We start from the raw sequence: 12,000 nt of genomic DNA, 5'->3' as shown, positions 1-12,000 counted from the left end.
CATGCTTCCTGATGGAAGCCATCCCCTCTTTTTCTTCCCCCCAAATACTGTCCTATTGATTTGTCCTACATGGCCCTCAAGTCATCCACTGACAGGGCTGGGTGTGCTCTTGTGCTAAACAGAATCCCTTCAGATTCCACCCCAGATTTTGCAAAAATTATTTGACATAGCTGTTAGCCTTGGGGATCACAGGGCTATCTATGCGCAACACCAAAGCTTCATCCCTTGGCCAGAGGAGGTTGGGCTGTGGCTACCTATACTCCCTCCCATGTTGTCCCATTGGGAAGCCTTCTTGGATCCTAATTTCTCATGATGCCAAATTCCACCCCTTATACTTTATCCCTACTTTCAGAGAGTACACACAGCCCTGCAGCTCTACCATTTTTTTATTTCTGCAAAAACCCAAACTGCATTCTGCTGAATGTAACAAGTGACTATGATCCATGTCTGAAGGGAGGGAGCTGGGGGTGAAGGTGTTGCTTTAAATGATGACAAAATGTGTATTGTCCTGGAATTGGAAGAAGGGGTTAAGATGAAGGGCGATCACCTCCTAGGTTCTTAACTTAACATTCAAAAGACAATGCTCTGCTAAAGGGGACACTGTCAGTTTTACTTGGGACTTTCCCACCTACCCTTGAAGCTGAAGTGGCTTCATTCTGCATTGCAGTTTTGTGCAGGCATCTGGGTGTTTTTCAAAAAACAAAAACCACCCTAATCAAAATTATTTGCATTTTTTTTACATTCAGGTGAGCTTGGCAACATGAATTGCCTGCTCTCCTTTCAAATTCCAATACATAACTGCCTCTAAATGGTGCTGGATTGATGGCAGTTCCACAACTTGAACTGGATTGGGCACCACCGTGGAAAATTAGAACTTAAGCATGCCAAATCCGTTCATGACAAACCTGGGTGATTTTTTCTCTATGATAGCAAATGTGGATGGTTGCAAGTGGATGAGATGGAGCTGATTCAGGTGGCCTTCAGCCTCTCAGTTTCCATATCTGGCAAAAGTGTCCTTGTCAGCCTTGGCCAACCCAGTACCTCCAGATGGCAAAGGCTGGCCTTGCCATCAAGATTCATCTGGAGTTGCCTTCAAAGCAGCTTGATCTCCACACCACGTGGGAAGTGAAGTGTGCGGCTTGCCCTCTTCCGTCCTTGGCACATCCCTTGGCATGCCAGCAAAACAACTTTCTATGCATTCCTTTTGAAAGCCTGCAAAGGCTTTTGAAATACTTGGTAACTGGCCTCACCAGCTTTCCAACCCCCTTCTTCTTAAAAACAAGTCCCTTCAAGGACACCACAAATTCTGACAGTTTCCCCTTTTCTTTAAAAAAAAAATAATGAAAAGTTCTGGTGCCTGTTTTGTCAAATAGGACTGTATGACTCCTGGTATGAGAAATGGGGAAAGGAAATGGGGGCTGGGGGGGAGGAGGGGGGAGAGAAAAATACATTTTTCTTTTTTTGGAGAAAGAAAGAAAGAAAGAAAGAAAGAAAGAAAGAATGCAAAAGGAAACGAACGGATACTGACGTGATTCCATTTGTTCCTGGTGTGGGAGGGGGCTGCCTGGCCGTCTCCCACTCATGTAGATAAAAGGGGATAGGGGGAGGAGGAGGAGGATGAGCAAGAGGGTGTCCCAGACTTTGTGGCAAAGGAATAAAGGGTGGGGTCAGAAGGATGGCCCCCCCCCGTCTGATGGTGCTCCCTCTGACAACGTTGCGCCCCATTAGGGGCTGGATATATTCTTTGGATTTAGTTGTTCTTGGCGGAGTGAAGTCTGTTTCGTAGTTAATGTGAGAAAGTTTTCGGTCAATGTTTTTTTTTATTCTTTTAATGCCAGGCAATGGAGAAAGGATAACTGAGGAAGAGGAGAGGTCTCCCTACGTGGGGAAATACTTACTGGGAGGTTGGGGCAGATTTTAGCTCTGGCCCTATGGGGTGAGTAGTAAAAGGGTGGAAGAATGGCGACCGGGAGCAGGGGAGGTGCATGTGGATCTGTTCCTACCCTCTTTCCCCCCCATTGTCTTTCTTATTAAAACAAACATTTGAAACACTCTTCCCCACCCCCACCAACACACATGCACGCATGGTGAAAATCAATGGATATTCCCCCTTAAAAAAATAAGATGAAAATAAGAGTATAAAACCCAAACCAACATCCACACTTGCTAATTAGAAATGGAAGGGGTATGCATCCTGTCTTAGAACAAATGTTCTTCATGAACCAGGCAGGTCTTGCCTCTTTCCAGTTAATTTTTTTAAAAGAGAAAAAAAGACCCTTTTTCTTAGTTCCAATAACCTTTTATCTATCTATCTAATCTATATATACATATACATATATATTAAAAGAAAGCCTGATGTAGCAACTCTAGTTTAATAGCAGTATTTTAACTCCCATCTTTTAAAAAAATATATATAAATATAAATATATATATATATATATATATTTCCGCCCACTTGCCCTCCCTGTTATTTTTTAATGTAGCCAGAAAAAGAGAGAGAGAGAGAGAGAGCGCGAAGAGAACCCCAAATTGCAGAACCTCAGTTGCAAACCCTATGGCTACCTCTGGTCTGAGAGGGGGGCTGCATACTGTTGTTGCGGGGGGGGGGAGGACCCTGTATGGGGCCTCACACATTGAAATTCCCAGGACCCCTTACAGGAATTGGGTGGGAATACATTTGTGTGATTCCTTTTTCTTTTTTTTAATATATGTATATATATAAATCAAAAAAGAAAAATGCCCATGACCTTAATTTTTTCCTCTGACATGTATCTTCCTTGATAGGTATGTAGGGATGGCTTGTTGGTCTGATTCACCAGCAATAGACAAAAACTTATGATAGCTTTAAAAAAAAAATATTTTTTTTTTAAAGTCAACTCTTCCAGTATGATCAGATGAGCTCTTGGATCATTTGGGAGCTTTTAAATTCCAATCTGTGCCAATCCCCAAATCTGCACTGATATTGTCAAGAAAACACCACCCTTCCCCCCCCCCCAAAGTAAAGATGTCCACGGGGGCCAGAACTAAGTGCTGAAGGGTGTGCTCTCTACACAGAAGGTCCCCAATTCAATCCCTGGAATCTTTGCCTGAGCCCCTGGAGTGTTGCTGCCAATCAGTACAGTACAAGGCTAGATGGACCAATGGTCAGTAGAAGGCATCCCAGTATAAGATGGGCTGCACTGAGGAAGAATTAAGCTCCACCACTCATAATCACCGCTACCTTGTAGCATTGGGGGGCGGGGGCACCTGTGCCTTGAAAATTCACACCAGCCACAGGTTAGGCTGCTCATTTGATGGGGATCTCTGCCTTCCCACTTTTTGTCTTGCCAAATGTATAAATGCAACAGAGTCAGCTCTGTTTTCACCTACCTTTCTTTTTTAGCCTAGAGAACAAAAACTGGGCATTTGGGAATTAAGACATTTGCACCTGCAGTGTACCAGAACTGGAGTTAGGCCTGGATAGCAACACCCCAGTTTCTACGATTCTGGGGCGGGGTGGGTGGGCTGTGATATAAAGCCAGTATAAGAGGATGGTATTGATATACCTTGAGAGTAAAGAGGTGGATCAAGAGATGGATAGTGCGGGCATACCATTTAAAAATGCCCTTTGTTGGAAAAGGCACCCACAGCACCTATCCCAGCCCAAATTTGATTTTGCCCAGCTTAGCTAGCTACAATCCCAAACTAGTGACATGCCATTTGGACCCCATCAGGGTGGTAATTGGGTGATGTGATTTATCTGCAAAGGCACCTCTCCTACTTGTCTTTGTAAAAGTTTTCAGATGAGAATAGAAGATTGTCACCATTTTAATATTCAGGGTCCCAATGGAAGATTCTGAGATTTTGAGAAGAAACTTCCTTGATTTCTTGGCAAAATTAAAATTTCCAAGCGTTTCCATGGCATGCCGTTAGTCAGGTAGGCGGCAGCAGGGGGGGGGAGGTATTTGAACTTCTGGAACCAATCGTAATCTTGAGAAAATTAAAAAAGTGGATTTTGGAACATCAGATTTTTCAGAACAAATGCACCAGTTTATTGGCAACAAAAGGCAGCATTTTGAAGGTATCAGCTTTGCTCCAAAATCTTAAGTTGCAAAGATATTACAACTAAAACAAATAAAAAAGCACAGTCACGGGATTAAGGAAATCTTGGTTGATTAATCATATGTGTTTCAATCTGCATAGATTTGAAACTTTAAAAAACTTTAAAATGGTTTCTGTGTTTTTACTTATACACACATACATGTCATGGCAGTAGAAGAGGCAGTCCCTGTTCTCTTTCGCACAAGAGGGAATAGCTCTTAGGAACATATGCGGTGGCCTTATAATGAGCTAGATCTTATACTAGCTAACTATCTTCACAGCTTGACAACAGCTTTCTTGGGGTTTCAAACGGAGTCTTTCCAGCCCCCTTCAGAGATGCTGGGGATTGAACCTGGGACCCCTTGCATGCCAAAGCAAGCGCTCCACCACTGTGATATTATCCTTCCCCTCAAAATGAATTAATGTTCTAGCTAGCCCCAGTGGTTCTGAATAAAGGGCTGGTTTAAATACAAAGCTGCCTTATACTGTGTCAAACCATTGGTCTATCTAGCTAAGGATTGGCAGCGACACTCCAGGGTTTCAGGTGGGACGTCTTTTCTAGCTGGACGTGGAGATGCCAGGAATTGAACGCAGGACCCTTCGCATGCAGAGCGGATGCTCTCCCACTGGACCACAACAGCCCTTCCTCTTCTTAGATGGTGCTTGCCAGTTTTCAGAGGTTACTAGTATTAAAGGTAACGCTAAAGTAATTTAACTAGATAATCAGGGCACCTTTTTAGTTGATTAATTTTTTAAACCCAATTAATCAACCTAAAGGATGCTGCCCTAAAATTGCTGACATGTTTGAAACTTTGTCAGCATCAGAATTTGCTATATTTGACATGGAATCTTTTCCTTTTGGATTTCAACCTTTAGCAAAAATATAAAAATAAATAAATTCCGGGAAGTTCAAATTTGAATGCCATCTCTCAGCAGTGTGAGACATAGTAGCAGATCGTTCCTTTCAGCTCTCCCCAAATGGGGTTAATCGCCAACATCTGTGGTCCGATTCAAAGCCATTGTTTGAGGTATCTGTGTGTTTGTGTAAAAGGGTGGTAGGAAATGTAATTGGGGTTGGGGTGGGAATTTCCAAGTATCATACTCTGATAACAGCTTCATGGATATAAATTATATAGAGAATAGTATTACTATAATGCATTTAAAATGATGAAATGAATTTGGATTTATATTTAAATGAGGAGAGATTATCCAAGTGGCTCTCCTAGCCAGACTAGTTGCAGAAGTATTTTTAGCTGGTGGGAAGTTGATTTCTCCCCGCCCCCTTCCCCACTCCCTCACTCCCATACACATGCTCTCTCACACACACTCACTCTCTCACACACTTTTTAAAAATCTCCAACAATGCAAAGGCTATGACTGTTAAATCTCAAAACCCTCCTGAATCAAGTCAACAGCAACGAACATTTCAATCTTTTAATCCTTTCATTTGTTTTTGCCTTGATGATGATGATGCATTTACATGCCTGGTTGTTTGAGGTTTTTGGTTGTTGTTGTTTTTTTTTAATGGAGAGGGGGGAAGACAAAAAAAATTAGAACATTTCTTTATAATTTAATATTTCTATTTTAATAAATGCATTTATTACATGTAAATGTAGTAAGGAACTGGGCTAAATAAAATACTTTTTATTAGGTAATTTATTATAAGGAACAAAGGATATTTTATTTTATGATAAAGTGATCCTTAAAAAGATTAGAATGTTTAGAATATATGTAGGTTGAAAATACATTTGTATCCAGAGTATTGCTTAAAAAGTGTTTTTAATATATGTTTCTTTCTTTCCCCCTTCCTCTTTTTCGTGCGTGCGTGTGTGTATGTATCAGTGGGTAGTTACAGTAAGAATAGCCCTTCCCAGAAAAAAAATAGTTATCACAAAGTTGTATTTAAAAATGATTAAAAGTGATGAACATTACAAATCGGACAAAAGAAATGCCACTTTTAAAATTGTAAATGTTTGCCTTTGGTTTAAAATCATCCTCAGCTCACCAACACTTGGGTATGCAATTTTCATTATTATTGGATGTTTAAAAAATAAGCACACACTTAAGAATTTAACTGCATAGAACAAATTTGGGTGAAGCTGGGTTGGCATACTTGCCTCTTAGTGGATCTGCTTAGATGAGCCTATGCCATCCTAGTGTCCTTCAAATGTTCCTGGACTACAAATTCCATAGGAATTACAGTCCCTGGAGGACTCCAGGTTGGCAAGGGCTGGTGTGGACTCATAGAGTCCATGTTTGCAGAGTTAGAATCAAGGGCTTTGTGGGCAAATCGTCAGACCAACACTAAGAAGGTCCTTGTCTCTGAGCTCTCTTCAGGCCCATTGGGGTACCAGAAACCTTCCCTCAATACATCCTCTTTGATGAGCAGGCAGGTGTCGGATTCGAGATGGTCTAGTTTGCATGAATACTCAGGACATCCTTTTGGGTCCAGCCCTGGCTTAGCAGAGCAGGACCATATGTTTTTAAGCTAGTTTAGGATCCTGTCACCACTCTCCTCAGCTGCTGCCTCTTCCTATGCAGTCTTTATCAGGACAGTTTTGGTCCAGGGACCACAACCCTTTCCCTTTAAACATGGAGATAGATGCAGGATGAGTATGACCACAGAAGCTGGGAAACGGTGAACAGAATATGACTCTGGGCAAATAGACATAAAAAATGGCAGCCAGCCACTGTCTCTGTTGCTGGTCACCTGGCGATCTGTTGTGCCATGTCAAGCAGCAAGGAGAATTTCCCCACAATTTCCTATTAGAAATCCAGGGAATCCGGGAAATGAAACAATTCTGCCAGTCCCTTAGCTGTCTAATAACACCCACACCATGGTAAATTACTACTTTGTAAATGGTTGTCTGTATCTATCCTCCATCTTTACTGGTGGGCTAAGTATTTTGGGTCATCCAAAGAGGACCTTCTCTGCCCCTGTGGAGAGTGTTAGAAAGACAACAAGCAATTTCCTATCACAAAATTCTTAAGCTTGTGCATTGATTTTTTATTTTTAAATATATATTTTTTACAATCTTAAAAGCATGGGGTAATGATCCAGGTAACAGTTTCTTCCCACATGTTGCTGGACAGTTGCCTTGTTTTGCTAGAGATTCAAGGTACTTTGTTGGTGATTGAGTACCCAGCACTGTGCAGGAGAGAACCCTCCAAGTGTATCTGTACACAACAGACTTAAGTGAGATTAGCCTTCATTCACTCTTCCTGGGAGACTGTATATTATTTGTGTCAGGGAGCTAGGAATTGTATTTACAGGATTGTAAGAAACCCTCACCACGCTGCAACCCCCATAATTCTCTGGGGCAGGAGCCATGACAAACTGGTATGAAACTGACATTTGTTTTAGATGTATGCCTCCTGGTGGCAGACAACATAATGCCCTCCAGATGTTGCTAGACCACAACTCCCATCATCCTGACCACTGGCCATGCTGAATAGGCCTAATGGGAGCTGGAGTCCAACAACTGAATGGCACCATCTTGGCAATCCCTTAGAGCTCGCAAACTTTTTTTTTGTTTTTTTTAAAAAAGCCATGAGTATCCAGAATCTACTTTTCTTAGAGGACAGGGACATTTATGAGTCTTCTGTCTTTCAACAAAATATCCTTAAGGTAAGAAAGCTACACACACCCCAGCTCTGTTGGCCTTTGCTCACAGAATCATTTTGTAATTTTTAACCAAAAAGAGAGAGAGGGAGAAAGGGAGGGAAGAGGAATCACTAAGTATATTAAAAAAAAAATCTTTCTAAAAGTATAAAACTTTCTAATGTATTTCTTATAATCCTATAGAAAATAATAAAAATAAATAGTAGATGATATCAATATAAAATATAAGAAAACTGACGATCCCAGACTGAGCAGAATGTAAAATAAACTCTTAACCAAGGTCAGGTTTGTTTTCGTTTTATTAATTTTCCTGCTAATGCTATGTCCCCCCACCCACCCAGTACTACATTCCTTAGCTGAAATTTGAACCACAGTTTAGTAACTTTGTGTCAATCAAAGCTGCAATGTTATTTTTTTATAGGGGGGAAATTGTGGGATCTAATAATATGTATTTTTAAAAAAAAGAATTAAGTTTTGGTGGTTTTTTATGTTGATCTTTTAAAGAATATCCATCCAATACATTAGAAAGGAAACGAAGATTAGACTTATCCTTTTTAATTCTGACTTCCAGCACTGTGCTAGGAAGGGTTTGAGTTTTGAACAGAAATTGGAACATTTGAGAGGATGAGGTTTTGTTTTTCTTTAAAGGAAAAGCTGGTGTTTTCCTTCAGAGAAAAAGAAAGAAAATTTCTCAAAAATATCAAAAGAGTTTTGGAAGGCCTTTGCAACACGCTGGTTGAAATAGCTATATTCTACATCTAAATTAGGTGATGAACATGGTTGATATCAGAGCACTGGGGCTCAGTGATCAATGTGGATGAAATCTTTAGCTGATATTCCTTACCTGTTTGGCCCTGTCCATTTCCATTCTTGATGAATATATAGCAGCAGCAGCATCAACAACAACAAATTACTTCCCTGGAATTTTAAGGGCAACCCTGGATTAAAATGGGCTTGCCCACTGTTTATCTGCGTAGAAGGTGGAACCATGTGGGAAAACAGCTTTGTTAAGTAAACTTCAGGAGGCGGGACTCCAGTGCCTCTTTCCAGAAGCTGTGGGGTTTAATTTGGGTAATTGGCTCAATTAAGGGCTTATCCACATTTACCGTTCCTCCATGCTTCGGTCCATGCTTTAAAACTATGTCCAAGTGCCCTTTTGTTTTGCTCCAGAGCTTTCACCGTGAAAACCCACTCTTTAAAGCTCAGTCAGAGCAAGTGGCAATCCATGGAAAACCCGAATTGTCATTTGCTCTGATTCAGCTTTAAAGAGTGGATTTTCGCGGGGAAAGCTCCAGAGCAAATGGGGGGGGGGGGAGTATGGTCAAACATGGAGCTTTAATACACAGGCCTATGCCTGAAAATAGTGGGGCAAAAGGTTAGTGTGGATAAGCCCTAAAACTCCTACATCTTCCAATCAGCTAAGGTTTATTTGAACAGATGACAGTCCTGTTAAGCTGACAGCCATTCTGCCCCTGCCTCTCCTTCCCCAATTGCCTCTCTGCCAAGCTTATCTGCCAGGGCTACAAAAATATATATAACCTAGGCACTGATCTCACATTTGAGTGCCTTCAGATTTGATCATTTTCCCTAGCAACATTTTTCAGTTTAATTAACTGGCATGTATAGCATTTGTATAAAAGAAAATCTGGGGTGTTCGTGTATAAGAGTTTGACCTCCCCACTCCCAAGCCCTGATCCCTCCAGTTTTGTGCTCCCCAACAAAACCCAGTGCTTTTGACAAGCCAAACCCATAGTTGTAGGAAAAATTATGCCCAGCAGACGAAGAATGGGCAAATGTGGAATATGGATATTTTTAGGAGTGAGATGAGTATACCACTTAGAACAGACTGAGCAATGCTCAGTGAAGGTCCCAAATGTGTACATTGAATTCTTCGTGTCTGTGAAGATTTCAAAGGGCTTAAGAGCCCCCAGGTCACCTATGCCCCTGCCAAGTGGTCAGCGGCCAGCCTCTTCCTTCCCTTCTAGACATTCTGAGCCTTCTTACCTGAAGAACATATTGCGCCGAGTATCATCTCCCGGGGTAGCTGGGATCAGCAGCTTTTGCTGCTCCAAAATATTTCAATATTATATGACATTATTATAATAAATAATAACATAGTTTTAAAGTATATAGGTACTATTATTAGAGTGGTTTTGAACTAAGTCTCTGAGAAGTTTAGGAGTGGCTTCTTTTAGGTCGAGTCATTTTCTTGTTCTGCAATAAGGGAAGTCAGATATTGAGGGATGCACCTGCAGAGTCTCAAGGTGGGTGGTGCCTTTGGTTTGGCAAGCCTCAAGAGCTGCTGTGCTCCATGATGTTGATACTTCTGGAGCAAGACTGGACTCATTTTTCACAGAGCATACAAGTGTTGTGTCACTATTTGGGCCAGGGATTAACCAGCACAGGTTGGGCAGCTCTGGAGTGTCTTGCCCATTCTCAAATCTTTCCTCCTTGTGCAGGTTCAGACCTCATTCTTATCAGATTGCCTTCTTTTGCTTTCCCCCCTTAGAAACCCAAGGTCCATGCACCAGGTCCCAGGTACAAAAGATGCATAGACAGAATTCAAGAACTGGGTGCCCCTGAGCACATACTGAGCGCAGGAATTTGAACTGCACTCACAATTCCTTTTTGGATAAAGGTTAATTCCTGGTTTCCCAAAATTGCCTTGTTTCAGCAGTCTAATTGAAGAGCCCTTTTGTGGTTGCCATAGTTTTGGGAATCAAGGTCCCTTGCCAATTTCCTGCAAAGCACCCAGTAGTCTACCATTAGGTCCTTACCTACCCTTTGCCCACCCCTGGTCTCAATTAGCACGTTTGTTACCCCATGTTCTCTCATTTCGAAGTAGGCCAGTATGAACCTTGAGCAATTCCTCCATATCAAATTGACTTATAAACTGGTACAGATAATGGCATCATGTTCTACAAACCTCTTTCTGAATAGGCTAGTCCTGCTTAAGTTGGTTGGGGTTCTTGCAGTGCTTTCTCTTACCTGAGGGTACACCTGATCTCTTTTAACAATTACTTGCGAGGTAACAGTTTGACAAACCCCTGCTGTATCCCCTGGAACCTTTAATTTGTGAATCCAGTCTTAGAAACCATTTCCTATTATCAGAATCCAGTTTGGAACAGGATTAGGTTACTGAATCTCCTTTGATTTGTTTGGGCAGCTGGCATTTGTACTAGCAGACCAAGAAAAGAGACAGGCCAGCTCCTTGTTTTTATTTCATTCTTTTGTTTACTTGCTCTTTTATTTTACCTCAATTTGTTCTTTTGGTTTGATACTTGAATGGTGATACAGATAATGCCCTGGACTGAAACTCAGATGCACTTTATAGATCACACCACTCTTCGCCAACCTGGTGCCCTCCAGAGGTTTTGGACTGCAACTCCCCAGTTGCCATCCCAAACCTCTGGAGGGCACTAAGTTGGCAAGGACTGCATTACGTCTATACAGCAAATTTAAACCGGTTGCAAACCAGCTTAATTGCCGGAAATTTTCAAAGAACCTCAAGAATTGCAATTTTTGCAAAGGTGCTGAGAACCCTCTTAAAGGCCTTTCCCCCAGAATTTCATGTGGGACAAAGCCATGATTGATGATAATCTGGTTTAAATTTGTAGAGTAGATAGTTTCTAATATTTGTATACTAGTCAGCAGATGCCATCCTTGCTTCAGTCAAACAAACGGCCAACGTATTTCTTTGTTGGTGTCCGTGACTTGCAGGAGTTGATCTAGCGGATGCTAGCATTTCACAGTTCTTGGGAACGATTTGTGCTCTGATTTATACTATTCCTTTTTCTTTATTCTTTTTAGTCATAACTAAAAGCCAGGGTCCACTTTTGTTAGTACTTGTATACACTGTTAAGACATCTCATTAGCATCGGTGAAACTTCTGGCGTGTAAGATCCGATTTTTTTCCAGTTGCTATTGAAGTAGAAGGGAAGTTAAGTACAGCATTTGGAACCAGAATTTCACCTTGCGAGTCACGTGAGAGAATTCAGATTTGTTGTCTGTTCAGTTTAAACTGAATCTGATTTAGGGTATAATATAGGTGCCACTGACATCAGGGGAGCGGGGGAATCAGTTATTGATGAACTGGATATGGCAGCCATTATTTCACTCATGTCATTAAGGAATTGGTCCAGAGTAATTTCAATTTAGGAGGAACTGCTTTTGCCTTTTAAATTAGTGTGGAATTCATGTACTGGGTTTGATGAAACCTATAATATTTCCCCTTGTTACCAAGTAAGAGAATTCCAATGGAAAATCAGTAGAGAAAACTGGAGTTCCACCATAATTAC

This window comes from Podarcis filfolensis (genome assembly GCF_964270895.1).
Source record: "Podarcis filfolensis genome assembly, chromosome: 16".
Lineage (NCBI taxonomy): Eukaryota > Metazoa > Chordata > Lepidosauria > Squamata > Lacertidae > Podarcis > Podarcis filfolensis.
The sequence above is the reverse complement of the archived record's forward strand: the minus strand, read 5'-3'. Positions refer to the sequence as shown.